At 36.0% G+C, this 21,096-nt stretch overlaps 1 long non-coding RNA gene across 1 annotated transcript in view; it reads left to right on the top strand.

Annotated features, from left to right (window-relative positions):
* The first annotated feature begins 1,100 nt into the window (after window positions 1-1,100).
* LOC109187111 overlaps window positions 1,101-21,096 on the top strand; it is a 29,130-nt gene continuing 9,134 nt past the window's right edge. Inside the window, exons 1-2 of the long non-coding RNA XR_002055226.1 lie at window positions 1,101-1,112; window positions 19,849-19,971. This is a non-coding gene — a long non-coding RNA (uncharacterized LOC109187111). The remainder of the gene's footprint in view (window positions 1,113-19,848; window positions 19,972-21,096) is intronic.

Below are 21,096 nucleotides of genomic sequence, written 5' to 3' on the forward strand. Positions count from 1 at the left end.
GTCACCACCACAACTACCACTCTTTGGTGATTGCACAGGCTAAAAGGGGTAAAACTAGAAATAAGATTAAGTTTGGGAACTAAATATAAATACTGGAAAAGTAAGGGGGAAAAACATCACCACGAAAGTCTACAACATCATCAAAAGTATAAGGTCATAAGTCTAAATCCGTAACATAATCATCAGCCGAACTAGAGTTTAGATTTCTCTATCTACGAGACTAATATAACTCGACTTCTTCACACAGTTGGGCCCACCTGAAAGGGGTTTTGCAAGCAACACATAGACAAACAGGAAAAACACCCGTTAGCTCGAAGCTAAGTATAACCACACTCAACCCTGTAAAGCATTCTAGCATATATCTTGAAAACATTTGATATCTTTATAGCATATATCTTGAAAACATTCTAGCATAAATCATCTCTGGATTTATCACCTTCTTTCTAGATGCTTGCACCCTATAATATCAGCTGGCATGCTTATGTAAGTACAAGACTGTTCACATAGATTCAACAGCTTATAAGCTTCTTAGATAACTTAACAAGTAACTCATGCTGACGGATTGGATCATGTTAAAGGACTATACAACATGTATTTATATGCTTTCACATTCTTACCACATAACTTGATAAGTAGAACTTCTACTACAACACGATAATCATGCTCAAGGAATATCTCAAGTTAAACTTCTCATTAAACAATCTTTTACGATGCTCTATTCGCATACAATCATGTATAACATTATGATCATACTTCTTATGCAATCTAGTGCAACAATATATTCATACTCATATGCAATCTCGTGCAATTATATAATCATACTCATATGCAATCTAGTACAACAATATACTCATTCTCTTATGCAATCTAGTGCAACAATATAATTATACTCTTATGCAATCTAGTGCAACAATATAGTCATACTCTTATGAAATCTAGTGCAACAATATAATCATACTCTTATGCAATCTAGTGCAACAATATAATCATACTCTTATGCAATCTCGTGCAATAATATACTCATGCTCATATGCAATCTAGTGCAACAATATACTCATACTCGTATGCAATCTAGCACAATAATATACTCATACACTCATTTATAAATTAGAGTACTTTCTGTGGAGGTCTCTTTGTTACTTTCTCGAGTCTCTCTTTACTCTCTTTCTTTCTCTCAAGTCTTTATTGACTCTTATACTTGAGTCTCTGTTGACTCTCTTTCTTTCTCTTATACTCATAGACGGCTTAGGGTTTCACAGAAGTGTGACTTACCCCATCGGGAACGACATAATTCCGACCCAATATCTCCTACCGTCTACGGAACCAATCTCGTGGTTCAAACTCTGTGGAATCAGGTATCAAACTATTAGTGTGCACACCCCATAACCAGGATTCCAAGCCTGGCGGGAAGTTTCTAACCTCGTAACGTGGGAATACGCCGCGTTACATATACTGGGACCGCAATGTCGATAAAAATCTCCCGAGAGGAACATAGTCCAAACGGTATCCTCCAAACCCTCACCGATATAGATACTACATAAATATATCTCTCATGCATCAATCTCATGCATGCAACAATTCTACTACTTCTCAATGCATCAAAGAATGATGTTTATGGTTTTTGAAAGTATTCTTGGACTCACGTTGGCCCTTTATGCATTTTTGAAATATGACTCATGTGAAATGTCAAAATGCTCTATAACATGCTTCTAAATCATGTATAAACTAACGTGAAGTATTCAAAAATATATCATCATGCTCGGTTTGCAACATAGCAATTTCTATACATTTCACTCAACAAATATGCTTCTATTCTCATTGATCAAATAAAACAATTTAATCATGCTTTCATAATAAATCATATTCTCAAAGGATCATGCTTCTTTACTCAATAAAATATCATCAGATCACAATAATCAAATAATTCCTTATACACAGTAAACTAGCAAGTTATTCACTGTGTAGCAATTCTTTACATAAATCATTCATAGCAAACTTGTTTTTAATCCAAATTCAACGAAATCAAAGCCAAAACGTGCGTCGAGATGATCCTGAAGAGCCGAGCCACAAGGGCCCGTAACACTCGGTCCAAAAATGACACGTAGCTGAGCCACAAGGGCCCGACCACTGCACAAAAATCCTTCACAGACAATACTCAGGGACCTGGGGCGGGACTTTTCATGGTTCGCCCCTGGAGCCCCGTTGAAGCGCCGGGACTAGGCAACGACCCTTCTCTAGGGCCGTGCCACCACGGCTCTAGCCGGCGGCCCTTCTGATGGGCCGCGGCTAGGGCCGCCACTCTGATCTAGTGCACACTGTGTTGTGCACTAGATGTTATTTCACCTGCAAAATCTCATCCAAACAAGTCCAAAACAATCTCAACAACTCACAAACACATACTAAAACACTTCTAAGCAAACACGTTTAACCACAGAGTTCTTTGACTATTTGGTTACCATATCCTACTTAAAACCAATTGGTGATAAGTATGTGGACATTAAGCTTTTAACCACACCCCTCCATGGTAAGTCACTGCGCCACGCCTCGAATCAAGCAAGGGTTGAACTCGGCTAACCCCGTCGATGCCTAACAATCCCCACCCTACCTGCACGGCTTTACCCGGTCAAGTGTGTGATTAAGATCACTTGTTTTCTCCTGGCCTTTCCGTTTGAGGTTTCGCCTGGTTGATTAATTTGGGCTCTACATGCACGGTCTTGCCTGGTCGAGTTTGCGATTAAGTTCATTTGTTATCTCCAGGCCTTTCCATTTGAGCTTTCACACAGATGATTTATCCCGGCCCTACCTACACGGTCTTGCCCGGTCGAGTACGTGTTAAGTTCAACTGTTGTCTTCTAGCCTTTTCGTTTGAGGTTTCGCCCGGTTAATTTATCCCAACCCTACCTGTATGGCTTTTCTCGGTCAAGTATGTGATTAAGTTCACTTGTTATTTCATGGCCCTACCATCTGGGGTTTTGCCCGGTTGAGTTTTTCCGGCCCTACCTGCATGGTTTTTCCTGGTTGATTAATTATGATCATTTGTCACTCGTCTCTACTATTTATCATTGTACTGGAGCAAATGGATCGGTTACCCTGCTTAACCTTGAAACTTGATCTTTGGCAACCAAATTGTTGTGATATTTGTAGGATAAAACATCAAGTTCTCAAGGCGTTCAGACTAGGTGACATGCAGACCAATCACCTAGTCGGTCGGAACAATCAAACGAAGAGAAAAAATGACATACATATCACATATGGTGGAAGGCAAAGGCACTTAGCAAAAATAATTAGTCTGACTGGAACAAGAGCGGGGTCGGCTTCCTAGACGTAAAAATCCTACCTTGGAGCATAGATTTTGGGGTGCTATGGTAGAGGAGTTAGGCAGACCGACTTGGTGATTGGTGAAAGGTTCCAGCCTAGGTGACAAGATGTTCACAGGCAGGACAATACAAACTTGCTCCAAATCTTATTCAAGCACCTCCTCCAGCGCTTGGTGCAAAATGTTTTAACACCCCCAAGCAACATGTGAAGGGTTGATCAAGGAACTAGCCGGCCGGATATTAGTTGGTAGTCGACCAGTCGTGTGCGGCTCACTAGAGGAGGCACAAACGTATTCTTCAACGAGACTTTCAAACTCTTGGTAGTTTTGATCCCGGTCACAGTTTTCTTGGAGGCTTCCATTAGTTCTTCCAATACCTCGTCTATGCCCATCACCTGTTGATCTGTACACAAAAAGCAAGGCAATTGAGGAGTCAAAGAAATAAAAGAAGAGTAGATTCAGATAATCATGACCTGTCGATCGACCTCCCAAGCTGCTGAACATTATGTACTTTGAAGTCTTCACCCGGTCGGGTCAGAGACCGGCCGGATGGCGAGAAGCGAATGGATTGTGATAGGTAAAATTCAACAGAGATCAAAGTAATCGGTCATGATTGGAGTGCTCATTTGGAAAACACAATAACTAGGTTAGGAAAGAAGGTTCGCGATGAGAGAGACTGGACGAGGTTAGATGGAGATAGACAACTGCAACAAAGGGAAAATATTTCTCACTTCTCAAAACAGATAACAATCACGGATTCAAGAAGTGGGGGACTCGTGATGGGTAAATACGCACAAGGAATACCCGTGGGACAACACGGTCGGTTCGTTGAGAACCACCTGGTCAATCGGCTAGAACTACCGGTTGGTCGAATGCCAATCACTCGTGACCGATTGCGTTGCTCATTGTGGAGATTGAAAAGCCTGGTGATGGTTAAGACGCTCCAAGATTACCCGTGGGATCGCACCGGCAGAATCCCACCCGGACGGTCCGCTACGTGGCCCACCTTGCAAGTTGGAGTACCTAGCTTACGCTACATGTAAAGGAGATCCATTTGTGCCTACAAAGAGGGTGACTGACAACGTGCAGGAATGATGACTGATAAGTGCCAAAGACACTCATTTATAAGGGTCTTTATGGGGTTGTTTAGAGTTTAATTCTAATCTTTTGTGATTGATTCTTGGTCTAATATGCTTAAATGTGCTAATGCGTTGCAAAACTCTACCATATGTTGCACTTTAATGTTTATGAAAGGGATTAGAGATTAAAGGAAGGCATATGGGCATGAACCCGAGCATCCCGAGATCAAGCAAAGCGGAGCCATTCAAGAATAAACATCTATGAGCGTGGAACACTCGTGGATTGAGACCAAAATGTATCCACGAGGTGATCCACGATCGTGGAACCCTCATGGTTTGGGACCAGAATGTATCAATGAGCAGATCCACGATCGTGGAGGAGAAACACGGAGTAGTTTAAGTGCGCGATCCACGAGCGTGGAGGGCTCGTGGATGCGATGTAGCACGAGATTTAAAGTGTGTTTTGGAGGGAAAAACTATTTCATCCTAGTTTAGATAGCTTAGTGACATCACTTATCACTTTTCATATTTTTCATATTTGTAAACATTCTAGCTCTAGGTTTTCTCTCTCTATCCTCTCTTACATTGAATTAAAGATCTCTTGGAGAAGGAAGCTTGACAACCTTCTAATCTAGGAGACAATTGTAGAGTGAATCTTCTTGCAATCAAGTTTGGTAATCTTTACTAGTTTTCCTTTAATTGCTTTCTTTGTTGATCCTTGATGCAATGTTGATTCTCAAAGCTACAATGAGTGGCTAAGTTTAATAGGAATTGAATTGTGATTCTATTGCATGATGCTAGTATGAAATGTAATTCCTTAATAGATTGTGCATTGCAATTGTGTTTGAGATCTTGCGTCTTGTGGAGTCCGGCCAACTCCCTTGATAGTTCTAAGCAATTGATCTAGGCAAGAGATTGCTAGATCAATTGTAGCTCCAAGGCAATTGTATTTCCTAACTTTAAGTACCGAGTGGACGAAGTTAGGAATGAGGTGAAGACCTAGTGTTTGATGAAATGCTTCTTAGGACCATAGTCACTTAAAGGTGTTCTGTACCAAGAAATAACCTAGTAAACCGATAGATGAACGGTACTTGTAAAGCCTCACTTGCATCCATCAATTGTAATGACACAACCTAGACCTAAGACAGTAGATGCATCATGTGATAGTTGATCAATTCATTCCTAGCTTTCTTTACTTGCATTCAATACTTACTTACTTTCGATCTTGGTTTCTACAACGTTAATCTCTTGCACACAACCATTGCGTGAACATGTATAGGATGAGCATGATTCCTATTCCTTATATTGAGAGAACGATATAAACTTGGGGTGTGATACCGCCAATGACTCTATCGCCTAAGCAATCAGTCTACGTGTAGCTGCAGAGTGACCAACTAAGCAGACCAACGAGAGCGCGCCACGTCAAGCCACTTGCATATGGAGTATTAAATGCTTAGTTGACCAGTTTAGTATAAATATGGGGAGGGGAAGGGAGGGGGGGGGGGGTCTTCCCCTCACTTCGCAATATCACATCACTTGTGGTATTCACTACATTGTAACACTATATCACTTGTATTCGTCTTCTTCTCCATACTACAACATAGCCTTAGTCCGCTCAGTCTTTCCTTGACAGATCGACAGGCCGGTCCGTCCGACTGACTAACTAAGTGCCATTCTACATGCTCACTATATATGTATTCGTAGCATAGTCTTAACCCCGATCCAATTTACGGTATCAGATTGTTTTGTTGGATACAATTACCTATATTATACTTTGATTTGTGAAAAAGTTCGCAACCACTACTTGAAGCAGTATTCTGGTTAATTAAACTGTGCCTTGTGATCCTAGTTAACAAAAGGACCACAAGAAGTAGCATTATGAACATAATACTGAATGAATTTAAATAAATATGATGTACATGCAGTTTAATGTTTATGTATGATGTACATGCAGTTTAATGTTTATGTACATTAAGATTTAAATTTATAAACATATAAAACAAATATTATGAACATAATACATAATAAATGTTATCTTCTACTATAATAAAGCAGAGCCAAAAGTTCTCGCCAAAGTAGATTACTATTAGTGATTTAGGAATCAGTACAACCACAACATTTATTTATCATAAAAACATTAATAACATTATCTTAGTACATTATTTTAGATCAACTTTCAAAAAAAAAAAAAAAAAAAAAAAAACTTTCAGGTACATTTAGTGGGGAATACCCACAGGCTCACCATTTTATTACACCTGATTGCCTCTTCAATCTCCAATGGAATTACTATAAATAGTGGTCTAATCAAACATTGTACTCCACAAACAAAAGGCTTTAAAAATAACTCTCAGAAATTGCTGTAAAAATGCCCTCTCAATACCTCCATGCCTCTTAGGTTAGCCCTAGCCCTCTCCACAGAATGAGAACAATCACAAGTATTATAACAGAAAGTGTGATAATTTCTGGTTTTTTTACCTTCTCTGTAGAAAAGAGAAGAGATTATCCATTCCTTTCCATATCATCTTAGATATCTTATAGAGTTTGGGAAGATGGATATTTCTTGGGAGTGGAGCAAACTCAAGTAAGTTTTATTGTTTCGACAGTCTTTCCTTTCTTTGCTACTTCTAAAGATTTGGTGCAGGATTATTCAGGCTGAAATACTTCACAGCATGCTCCACCTTCGCTTCAGTAATGGTCTTGACATCATCAAATTTTGCGGAAAATGTATGAATGTTGTTCTTTTTATCTCTATCTTGAATTTATGCTTATCAAAAGAAGAATCAACACTTTCTATGAGAGCACGTATATTGATTATTGTTCGCGGTTGAACTTGAAAGGAGATTTGCTGGAAAAAAAAAAAAGAGTGCAGATTATGAGAACAAAGAAAAATTGATTATTGTTTTCTTAATTGGTCTTCAAAGGAAAAGAACAAAGAATAACTGATTATTTTTTCCTTAATTGGTTGTCACTTGATCTGTCGAGGAAGAGAGGAATAATATATCTCTTTGAAATCTGATGTCTCTTTTTAGTTTTATATTTTTAGAACACTAAATTCGTAGTATGTCAATTCGAGATATAATGTATCACTTAGATAATCCGAAATATTTTTTTTTAGAACTCTAAATTCGAAATATAATATATCAGATTCATGTATTAAAAAAAATAATTATTAGAACAAATTGAAATATAGATACTTACGGTGTATTCATTGAAATTAGTTGGTCGCGGATGTGTGAGCCTAAAGACAGGGGCGGGTTAGGTTTCAAGCGACTCCGAGAATTCAATTTAGCTCTAATTGCGAAGCAAGGATGGCGTTTGTTGATTTACCCTGAATCATTGGTCGGCCGATTATTAAAGGCCAAGTATTATCCTTCCTGTGATTTCATGGAAGCACAACTCGGGGGTAACCCAAGTTATATATGGCGTAACATTATGGCGGGTCAAAAGGTTCTACGGTTGGGGGTAGCGCGGCGAATTGGCAATGGACAGGATACCAAAATATGGGGTTGGGATTGGCTTTCATGCACTGCTAATACTAAACTATTCTCGCCCAGTATTGAAGCACTAAGCGAGGCAAGAGTCAGTGGCCTCTTGGACGAACAAGGTAACTGGGATGTTGAAGTGTTACGTGATATTTTCCACGCAGATGTTGTACACATAATTATAGCAACACCGGTGAACACACATTTCAGTGACTCATGGAGGTGGTTAGGCGACATAAGGGGGTTGTACACGGCTAAACATGGTTACAGACTACTCACCTCGGCTAGTAATCCAAGCACGGCCGATCATGCTTTCCGGTCATGGAAGTCTCTATGGTCACTTCCGACCCCTCCCAAGGTAAAGAATCTCCTATGGCGGTGTGCCCGTGACATTCTTCCTCTGCGGGAGAATCTGAAATCGAAGAGGGTTTGGGTAGGTGGGGGTTGTCCACTTTGCGGCTTCATATCGGAGACGGCGGAGCACATTTTTTGTGATTGCCAGTTCGCGCAAAGGGTATGGGAGGAGAGCGACGTTTTGCAGGGGCGATGCATACAGGAGTTTATGGAGTCTATTCTGAGCTCCCCGAGCGTAGAGGCTGTTGTCCGACTAGCAGCCGTCCTCTGGGTGGTGTGGGAAACACGTAACGCTGTGATCTGGAGAAACGCCAATCCTTCTGCCGAGTGTATGAAGGCACAGGTGCAAGCCTTACAGTTAGTCTGGAAAGGTGCATTTGCGTTTAATCGTACGAGGACGGCCGGCGGTGTCTCTACCCAGTGATGGGACCTGCTTCCCCGCGGTTCGCTCAAATGCAATGTCGACGCTGCTTTCCTCCCTGGTGGTGTTGGCTACGGAGCGGTGGTACGCGATCACGCCGGTAGCTTCGTGGCTGCTAAGAGTGGCCGATTGTTATGTGGTAGTGATCCTTTGATGGCGAAAACCTTGGCGGCTAAAGAAGCCTTAATCTGGTTGAAAGGCCTTAGTCATAGCACAATAATTCTTGAGTCGGATTGTTTGATTTTATGTAATGCTTTTAATTCGAATGCTTTGGATTTTTCAAATGTAGGGATGTTAGTCAAGCAATGTTAGTCGATTGCTAGTGACATAGGGACTGTTAAGGTCCAACATGTCAAGAGAATAGCGAATTAAGTTGCTCATGAGTTAGCTCGGGCGACTGTTTCTTTGTCTGTCTCAGGGTCGTGGGGTGTGATCCCACCTGCGTGTATTTCCGGTTTATTGAGTTGTTAATGAAATTTAACAACTCAATAAGAGAATAGCGAATTAAGTTGCTCATGAGTTAGCTCGGGCGACTGTTTCTTTGTCTGTCTCAGGGTCGTGGGGTGTGATCCCACCTGCGTGTATTTTCGGTTTATTGAGTTGTTAATTCTTGAGTCGGATTGTTTGATTTTATGTAATGCTTTTAATTCGAATGCTTTGGATTTTTCAAATGTAGGGATGTTAGTCAAGCAATGTCAGTCAATTGCTAGTGACATAGGGACTGTTAAGGTCCAACATGTCAAGAGAATAGCGAATTAAGTTGCTCATGAGTTAGCTCGGGCGACTGTTTCTTTGTCTGTCTCAGGGTCGTGGGGTGTGATCCCACCTGCGTGTATTTCCGGTTTATTGAGTTGTTAATGAAATTTTTTGTGTTGTTTAAAAAAGGATACATAGAGTCCTAATAAAAAGAAAAAAAAAAAACAAAAAGAGGCATTTTTTACAACCAAGTAATACTTATTTTTTATTCTCCATTTTTATGTCCAAAATATAAGTTAAAGCATCCATGGAAGAGGTGATTAAATGGGGGAATAATGTTCAAATTGACCACTGAACGTAACCTGAAAATATAATTAGGTCATTAAACCAAAAAAAAAAAAGTGCAATTAGGCCACTGAACACTCTAAATGTATGCAATTTCACCTAATAGCAGGTTACCATCAATTTTAGCAGGTTACCTGTTTACGTGGCAGCTGAGTTTGCATTTTTAATAATTTTTAAATAATTTTAATAATAAATTTAACAAAATTAAAAGAATTAAAAAAATAATTTTCAATTTTTTTAATTTATTATTAAAATTTATTTAAAAAGTATAAAAAAAATGCCAACTCATCTGCCACGTAAGCAAGTAACCTGCTAAAATTGATGGTAACCTACTATCCGGTGAAATTGCATACATTTGGAGCAAGGTTGAAAAAATCGCTAGGCGCCTGGGGACCGCCTAGGGCGCCTAGAGCGCCTAGGTGGCCGACCGCCTAGCGCCTAAGCGCCGATTAATCGGCGTTTAGGCCCGATTTTTGCAACACTGATTTGGAGTGTTCAGTGGCCTAATTGTACGTTTTTGGAGTGTTCAGTAGCTTAATTGCGGTTTTTTTTTTTTTTTTTTTTTTTTTTTTTTTTTTTCGTTTAGTGGCCTAATTGCATTTTAGGTTACGTTCAGTGGCCAATTTGAACCTTATTCCTTAAATAGGTAATATATGATTCTTATATCTGAATGTCACGTGTTTAATTATTGTTAATATCCTCTTAATGCATCTATGGAATCTCGCAATGCAAAAAAAAAAAAAAAAAAAAAAAAAAAAAAGTCAAAGCAGGAATACAGTTGTTGGCCTTTTTAATTTGTTGTTAAATAAAAATAAAAATAAATAAATTGGGGTTTGAGTTTGTGGTGTAAAATATATATTCCATCAAAATCTCCGACCAAAAGAAACACAAAAAACGTGAGTTAGTTCACCTACTCATCACACGACAAATGCATTAGACGCCGCCGTGAATTAGTGGCGGCCGGCGGCCGGTCTTTTCCGATTGTTTTAACGTACGACTCAAACGTTAATGGAGCATTATTATTGGAAGTTGGAACACGGATTAAGCTTCGGGATGATTCATGTCGGATTGCTATTGGTGTTTGATGTCCGGTGATTTTAGGGTGTCTTTGGTTCATGAGTTTACACACCATGAATAAGAATCAAAATCATAGTTAGGCAGTCGTTATATTATAGACCGCGGTGCATGTGCATCGCGGTAAAAAACAGCGCTGTTTCTTTAAGTAAAGAAACGGCCCGCCGTTAGAGTTAACGGAGTTCGCTTGTTTGGTGTATTAAACACCAACTGACACTATAATATATCTAAACCGACACTGCAGTTATATCAAAATGATATTGTAGTTATAGTGAAATGAAAATGCAGTGTATATAAAATGAAACTGAATAATATTTCACATATTTGAGTGTATATTGTACAATGAAGCTGTAATTATATCAAAATGATCATGTAGTTGTGTTTTAATGAAACTATAGAGTATATAAAATAAAATTAAATAACATTTTCACATATTTGAGTCTATAAATATCGAATGAAACTATATTTATATCGAAATGAAACTGTAGTTGTGTTGAACTGAAATTGCAGTGTATACAAAATGACACTGAATAACAGAGTTACTTTTTGCAAAAGGGTGCGAAACAGCGGAAACAAACACTGTTTATTTTCATTTAAAAAAAAAGACGCGCGGTGCATAATATAATTTGCCATAGTTAGGGGGTGTATTCAATCATAACTTTTGTAGAGTTTTAAAGACTTTTAAAACGATAGATTTTAATAAATTTTGATTGACTTTCATAGAGTCGTTCAAAACTTTTTAAAACTTTATAAGACTCTATAAAAGTCTATATAAAAAACATTCATAGACTTTTATCAACTTTTTATTTTAAAAAGTCTACAAAAGTCATTGAAATTCTAAATTGAATACATCCTTACAAACTTTCAATGATTTTGATTCTTATCATTTATAATTTTCTTAGAAAACATTTATAATATACCATAAAATTCTTCTTATTATATAGTTCTACACCCATATCAACATTCTCAACATTATTATTTTTATCCATAGTATGTTGAGACTTATATGCTAATTACTTATATATATTATTAATAAACATCAACAAAAGAAAACTATTTCATTAGAAATTCATAACAATATTGAACAATAAAATTTATAATAAAAGAATTGATCAAATAAAATATTTAAAAATATAATTACAAGTTGCATAAAATAAAAAAAATAAAAATCTAATATATATATATATATATATATATATATATATATATATATATATATATTAACAACAGGTTACTACGAATAGCGCACTACTATTCGCGACAATAATAGTTCTTTGCAAGATGCCTAGCAATATATCAAGTATAATATATATATATATATATATATATTACGAATATAAACATAAAAAGAATAAAAATCAAAATATATAAATATTATGAAACATATACTAAAATTTGACGATGAAAAATTTACTTTGTTCATGTATTTAGGGAGAATTAAAGAAAGTTAGGGATAAAAAATTCATAGAAAAAATAAAAATCAATATAAACAAGCAATAATAATGAAGTAAAAATAATATTATTTCGAATTTTTAGATGAAGATTGTAAAGTTTAGGAGAGAGAGAAAAATTGGTAGAGTTTAGGTATGAGGAAAATATAAGATAATGAAGAAAAAATAATTTTATTGAATTTAGATAGATTTATAAAGTTGAAATATTATGTGCAAGGTCACAGGTTCAAATCTCACATCCCACATATTTATTTTCAAAAAAAAAAAAAAGATAGATTTATAAAGTTTAAATATGGAGAAAAATATAGCTTAAATAGAGAGAGAGAAATATTCAAAGTTGTTAGAAAGAAAATTTTGAAATCTTGGGGTTGATGGTAGGATTTCAACTATTTATATTTGACAAGGAAAAGTCTACAAAAGTCTTAAAATTAAAAAGTCTACAAAAGTTCATAACTTTTTGAATACCACATGACTTTTAAAGACTCTTTAAAAGTCTTAATCGAATACCACTCGACTTTTAAAGACTCTTTAAAAATCTTGATTGAATACCGCCGGACTTTTACAGATTCTCTAAAAGTTTGAATTGAATACCCCCAAACTTTTAAAGTTCATAAAAGTCTTTAAAAGTCTTTAGGGGGGTTATCCAATCATGACTTTTGTAGAGTTTTAAAGACTTTTAAAAGGGAAAATGGTCAATTCAAATAGGCCCTCGAACTTTATCTTAAAAGTCAATTTGGCCCCTAAACTTTTTAAAGGTGCAATTACACCCATCAACAATTCATTTAGGTGCAATGAATCGCAAAAACAAGTTAATGACCTGCTATCAAAGATCATTAGGGTTCATGCCAACTTCCGACGAAATTTCTAGCCAAAAAAAAAAAAAAAAAAAAAAGTGACCGGTGAAATTTCCTGCAAAAAAGTGACGGGCGACGACCGTTCGTTGGTCGCCGGTCACTTTTCTTTTTGCCAAAAATTTCGTCTGTCGGTCGGCGGTCACTTTTTTTTTTTTTTTTTGTCGGAAGGTGGCCTGAACCCTAATGACCTGTAATAGCAGGTCATTAACTTGTTTTTGGGCTTCATTGCACCTAAATGAATTATTGATGGGTGTAATTGCACATTTAAAAAATTTAGGGGTCTAATTGACTTTTAAGCTAATGTTCGAGGGCCTATTTGACCCTTTTCCCCTTTTAAAATGATAGATTTTAATAAACTTTGATTGACTTTCATAGAGTCGTTCAAAACTTTTTAAAACTTTATAAGACTCTATAAAAGTTTATATAAAAAATATTCATAGACTTTTATCAACTTTTTATTTTAAAAAAGTCTGCGAAAGTCATTGAAATTCTAAATTGAATACATCCCTATAAACTTTTAATGATTTTGATTCTTATCATTTATAATTTTTTTACAAAACATTTATAATATATCATAAAATTCTTCTTATTATATAGTTCTTCACCCACATCAACATTCTCAACATTATTATTTTTACCCATAGTATGCTGAGACTTATATACAAATTATTTATTCTTTAAAAAATGCTAATTACTTTTATATATATATATATATATATATATATATATATATACTTATAAAATATTTAAAAATATAATTATAAGTTGCATAAAATAAAAAAAAAATATAATTATAAGTTGCATAAAATAAAAAAAAATAAATATCTAATATTAATATATATATATATATATATATATATATATATATATACTTGATATATTGTTTGCAACCCCAAATTGTTGTTGCGAATAGTAGTTCGCTATTCGTAGTAACATGTTGTTAAGAAAATGAAAAATATATATTATGAATATAAACATAAAAAGAATAAAAATCAAAATTTAAAAGTATTTATATGAATATTATGACACATATACTAAAATTTGACGATGAAAAAATTGCTTTGTTCATGTATTTAGGGAGAATTAGAGAAAGTTAGGGATAAAAAAATTTATAGAAAAATAAAAATCAATATAAACAAGCAATAATGAAGTGAAAGTAATATTATTTCAAATTTTTAGATGAAGATTGTAAAGTTTAGGGGAGAGAGAAAAATTGGTAGAGTTTAGGTATGAGGAAAATATACGATAATGAAGAAAAAAAATAGGATAATGAATAAAAAAATACTTTTATTGAATTTTGATAGGTTTATAAAGTTTGAATAGGGAGAAAAAATAGAGTTTAAATAGAGAGAGAAAACATTCAAAGTTGTTAGAAAGAAAATTTTGAAATCTTGGGGTTGGTGGTTGGATTTCAACTATTTATATTTGAGAACGAAAAGTTTACAAAAGTCTTAAAATTACAAAGTCTACAAAAGTTCATAACTTTTTGAATACCACATGACTTTTAAAGACTCTTTAAAAGTCTTAATTGAATACCACACGCCTTTTAAAACCTCTTTAAAAATCTTGATTGAATACCGCCTGACTTTTAAAGACTCTCTAAAAGTTTGAATTGAATACCTCCAAACTTTTAAAGTTCATAAAAGTCTTTAAAACTCTATGAAAGTCATGATTGAATACACCCCCTTAGTGTTTGATTGACAACTTTTTAAAATATGACTATGGGGTTGATTACTCTTTCAATTAAAAATCACATTTTCTAATTAAAAATATGTATAATTCCATCTTTATGTTTCTAATTGTATTTTTTTTTTTAATTTTTTGTTTATATTAGAACTTTAGATGTCATTATATTATGATCAATTGCCTTAATTTTTTATTTTTATATTCTTAAAACATGTATTCTCATTATAGGGTCATACATAACCAAACATCAATAGTAATCATTTCAATTTTAATCTATTACCAAACATGCAAAATACTTTCGCCAAACCTCATTATCATTACCAATTCAAGTACTTGATTCATATTCCGATTCGGATTCTCTTGTGTGAACCAAACACATTCTTAGGGTCCGTTTGGAAACTCGGAAAATGACTTTTGAAAAACCTTTCTGGTGTTTGGTTGCACAACGAAAATTTATCTTTGTGTGTTTTGTTCATTTTTCAGAAAATGAGCAGGAAAATGAATAGAATTGTATACTTCAAACATTTTAATTGGTTGATACTTTTGATAAAATTCTTTTGTGAATAGCACTAAGCCTTGATGATATTTTTGAATATATATATATATATATATATATATATATATATATATATATATACACACACACACGTACGTATTGTGAATGTGAATGTAATTATAAACATAGAGTTCTGTAATTGTGAATGTAGAGTTCAATAATTGTGAATATGGAGTTCAAAAATTATGAACATAGAGTTCTATAATTATGAACATAGAGTTCAGTAATTATGAACATAGTCTTCTAAGAGTTCAAAAATTATGAACATAGAGTTCTGTAATTGTGAATATAGAATTCAATAATTGTGAATATGGAGTTCAAAAATTATGAACATAGAGTTCTATAATTATGAACATAGAGTTCAGTAATTATGAACACAAACTTCTGAAGACAAATGTTGTTAACGGCAAAAGAAATTAATTTTTCTTTTTTAAATTGACATGACGTCATTTTTCACTAAAACGACGCCGTTTTAGAACCGTGTCCACCTTACTAGCTAGGTGGACACGGTTCCACAGCATAATTTGACAGTGTTAGACCCACTTCACATCATTGATTTGATTTTTTATTTTTTTTGAAAACCAAGGAAACAAATTCATTAATAGCTCATAAGAGCAGCAATACACGGAGGCGGGTTAACTAACCACAATCCTAGGGCAGACGAAGAATCCGTCGCCCGCGCAAGAACGTGAGCTACATGATTCGCTGACCTCCTCACATGGCGAACCTAAACGGTCCCAATGTCACTAGCAATTTGAGAACATTGCTTTACAATTGAACCAACATACGAAAAATCAGAATGTCTAGAATTGAAAGCTGAAGAAAACAATAAACAATCAGTTTCTAAAATGATATTGTTAAACCCTATGCTTCGTAACCACTCCAACGCTTGTGCAATCGCTGAAGCCTCTGCTAGTAAAGGGTCTTGGATACGACCCAGCCTGCTTCCTTTGGCCGCCACGAAGCGGCCATCATGATTACGAACCACGGCTCCAAAGCCTGCTCCAGCAGTGAAAAGAACTGCATCCATATTACACTTCAGCCAGTTAGCCGGCGGTGGAGTCCAGAGAGTATTAGGCGCGGTAGATGTTGATGTCTCCCCAGAAGGCTGCTTAATAGAAGACCATAAAGCCTGTAGAGAATGTACCTGGATTAACAACAACTCGGATGGTATAGAAGTGTCCCGCCAGACCTTATCGTTCCTGGCCTTCCACAAAACCCAGAAAACGGCTGCCCACGGATGATCTGATGTGTTGGTGCGCTCTTGATAAGTGCTTCCAGAAACTCCAATACCGAACCTCCCCGTAGGACATCAACGTTCTCCCAAAGGCGCTTTGCTATCACGCACTCGCAGAAAACATGCTCCACCGTTTCAATCTGGCAGTCGCAATGCGCACATCCCCCGCCAATCCACACATGTCTCTGCTTTAGGATTTCCTTCACTGGAATGATGCCCCTAACGCAACGCCATAAAAGGTTCTTCACTTTCGGAGGTATGGGCAGCTTCCACAACCGATCCCACGCCGTGAATCTGCCGCCCCAGTCATCTAAAGCACCGTTATCCGTCAGCAGCTTGTAGCCGTGCCGTGCTGTGTACATGCCCCTGGTGTCACCAAGCCATCGCCAAGAATCCGGTAGCATGGGAGATAGGGGCGTGGCTAGAATCCGGGACACATCTTCAGCACAAAATAGATCATGGAGGATAGCTGCGTCCCATGTGCCGTGAGACGTAAGCAGACTCGCTACCGTCGCATCCTTCAAATGATTGATGCATGGCGTAGTTAGATGGGGTTGAACCGTATCGGCAAGCCACGGCCATTCCCAAATCTTCGAGCCCTCACCGTTGCCAATGCGGCGTGCTGCACCTTTCTTGAGTACGGCTTGCCCCGCCATTATACTCCTCCACAGATAACTCGGATTGTGGCCCATTTGTGCATTCAAGAATGAGTCGTTGGGGTAGTATTTCGCACGTAAGAGGCGATTTACCAGTGAGTCTGGGTAAATCAAGATACGCCACCCCTGTTTTGCGAGTAGAGCTAGATTGAATTCGTGCAGTCGCTTGAAGCCAAGGCCGCCCTTCGCCTTTGGTAAACAAAGACGGGGCCAGCTAAGCCAATGGATACCCCTACTGCTTGACCCGCCTCCCCCACCCCACCAATAGCGGTTGAATAAACGTTCCAAGGTGTCACAAGTCCGTTGAGGTAGGTAGAACACTGACATTGTGAATATGGGTAAAGCTTGGGCAATGCTCTTCAAAAGAACCTCTTTGCCTGCCCGCGACAGCAACCTTTGTTGCCAACCTCCAATCCGCTCCCGAATTCTCTGTTCAATATAGCAAAACGTAGCTGACTTGTTACGGCCCAATACCGAAGGTAGGCCTAGGTATCGCCCCAAATCATTGCACTCCCGTACTTCCACATACCCCGTCACACTAGAACGGGCTTCCGGAGTGGTATTGACACTGAAAATAATACTTGATTTTTCATAATTGATTACCTGGCCTGATGCAGCACTGTAGGTATCGAGGCAGTCCCTGATTTTCTGAGCTTCCGTACTCGTGGCCCTGAAGAATAGGAGACTATCGTCAGTGAAGAACAAATGTGTCACCGCCGGAGCTCCCCGAGCAATACGAATACCATGAATGTCACCCTGCCTCTCAGCCAGTTGCAACAACACAGATAGACCCTCAGCGCAAAGAATGAACAGATAGGGAGATATAGGGTCGCCCTGCCGAAGACATCATTGATTTGATAATTGTTATCGATTGTTATACAGTGGACCATGGTCCATAGTGTTATGTGGACCATGGTTGTCAAATGAAACTGTAGTAGAATTAAAATGATACTTTAGTGTTGCTAAAATGAAATTAGTGTGTGTGAAAAATGAAACTAAAAAATAGAAACGTATTGTCAAATGAAACTGTAGTATAATTAAAATGATATTTTAATGTTGTTAAAATGAAACTAGTCTGTGTGAAAAATGAAACTAAAATTTAGAACCATATAATAACATCTATTGTCAAAATGAATGAGGAGTGTAACTAAAACAATACTTTAGCATTATTATAATTAAACTAGTGTGTGTGGAAAATGAAACAACAAAATAGAGTTCATACAATAATGTATATTATCAAATGAAACTGTAGTAGAATTAAAATGATTCTTTAGTATTGCTATAATGAAACTAGTGAGTGTGAAAAATAAAACTGAAAAACAGAGCAATATTGTCAAACAAAATTGAAGTGTAATTAGAATGATACTTCATGTACCACATTACTACATGGACTATGGTCCACACTAAAATTTGTCAATTGTTATACCATGGACCAATGTCTACATTACATTGTGGACCACGATCTAAAAATTTATGTCAGCAGTTAATATATATATATATATATATATATATATATATATATATATATTTATATATATATATAAATATAGGGAAGGGATCAGGTGTGAGAGGGGCTTCCCGTGCGGTTGGACGCATTAACTAACGCACTTTAAGTACACAATACACGCACATTAGGCACACAAATAAAACACCTTCAGAACACAAACCCACGCACGTTAAGCACAAAACTCACGCATATTAAGCATAAGCGTCACGCATGTTAAGCACAAGCCGCACGCACCTTAAGCACAAAACTCAGGCACCTTTTAAGTTTTCAACAACTACTCAAATTAAGCACAAATCCACGCACGTTAAGCACAAAATTCATGCATGTTAACACTACTAAAAAACATGGCTATAGTGACGGACAAGTTCCGTCGCAATTAGTCACAATTTCGACGCAAAAGAGAAATTGCGACATACTTTGCGACAAAACGTGATCGTTGCATCAAGTTGAATTGCAATTGCTAATTCGTGACTGTTTGTCGTAATTAATTATTAACACCGACGACCATATTTCTGTCGCGATATATTTAATTTTGTCGTAATTTGTAACCGAAATCAGTCGCATTAGTTTGTCGCGAGGTGTCGCAAATAATAAATTTGTTCGTCGCAATTATGCTTATTAGTCTGTCGTTTGTATCAATTTTTTGCCGCAATTGATTTTACAATCGTTGCAAATACTTGCTCATATTCGTCGTTGTTTCCAAATTTTTGTCGAAATGTATGTCACAATTTTATTAATTTTAAATGTCATTCGTCAAATCGTATGTCGCAATTGTTGTTATATGTTTGTCATTGTAATATGATGCAAATTTTTTAAATATAATTTTGTTTGTCGCAATTATATGTCAATTGTGTCGTAGTTAATATTATAATTATTATAATAATTATATTTTACGTCGTAGTGTTCGTCGCAATGTTTGTCGTAAATCACATCACTCAAACTAGTATAATTTATAATTTTCCTGTCACAAATCTTGTGCATATATACAAAATAAGTATCACCCAATATCAAATAGTAAATTCAATTCATCATAGATATAATTAGTTTAATACAAATAGGCTCCATCGCCCAAAAACAACAAAAAAACCACTAATATTATGGGGTTGCTAACTAATATCCTCCTCTAAATTGGAGTTAAGAGCTGTTAGCTAACATCATACTAATATACAAAACATAAATCCCAATGGACAAGTTAATCCAAAAAATATGTTGGGATAGTTTAGCTTGTCAAAGTTGTACCCAAAAAAAGAAGTTGATGTTAGCTTCGTACATGCATAATCACAAAATACTATGTGCTGCAAAAATCTTATTTACCTTAAAATTGCTCCAATTGGTACTTCACTTCATTGATTTTGATTTGTCATGCTTTACTTCAAGGGAACAATTCTCTACTTTTTATTTTTTTATTTTAATTTTTTTTTTTTTGCCTGTGATGCTTTGAAAGACTTCTTGTATTTCTGTATCAATATTGAAAAGTAAATATTATATAAAAAATGTATTACTATTTCTTAACAAAGATAAAACTTTCTCAGTAAATTCTCTACTTCATAAAGCTACTAACAATAGAATCATGTTAAACAAAAAAAAAAAAAACCACCTAGACAGAATAAAGAAATAATTAATCAATGTTAGAATATTTATTCTAATGTTATTGTGGTCCATGTATTAAAGTGGTCTGGACAATTAAAATCCCGTTGTGATAGGTAATGAGAATAAAATATGTAACGGATCAAGGGGTTATTACTCCCCTCTCTTTGGCTTTCAATAGGGCTACTTAAGCCTACTTAATATTTGGTTTATGGCCATTATTGCCAAAATTCCAATGATCAATATTGGAATGTGAGTTATGTAAAGAAAGCAATATAAAAGGGCATAAGCATTTTCCTATCCTATCACTGTGAAAACTAACGTGAAAGACCAAAGGGAAAAGTATTCTGAAAAACGCTCTACAAACTTGCATAAAGAAGTTGTGAAGAAGAAAGGGTTGAAAGCTTCATCATTCTCTCATGGAATCAGGTTAGTACTTTAACGCTTCCGATTAAAGTATTGGTTAAATCATTCCATGCCTATTGTTATAGTTTTACATTTGGTATCAAGAGCAAGGTTAGGTATAATGATTTACCAATTTTGTTTTGAAATTTGTGTATATATATACGTTAATTTCAATTTGTGTATATGTATATATGCGTTAATTTTGTGTTGTTATTATATATATACATATTATGGTCGTATGTATATATATATATATATATATATATATATATATATATATATATATAAGTTTTGAATTGATTCGACAGATTAAAGATGATTTTGACAATTAAAGATTAACAGTGTCTGAATTATTCCGTCGTCGACTAGACGGTCGGTGCCGTCAGTAGC

This window comes from Ipomoea nil, unplaced genomic scaffold (genome assembly GCF_001879475.1).
Source record: "Ipomoea nil cultivar Tokyo-kokei standard unplaced genomic scaffold, Asagao_1.1 scaffold1416, whole genome shotgun sequence".
NCBI lineage: Eukaryota > Viridiplantae > Streptophyta > Magnoliopsida > Solanales > Convolvulaceae > Ipomoea > Ipomoea nil.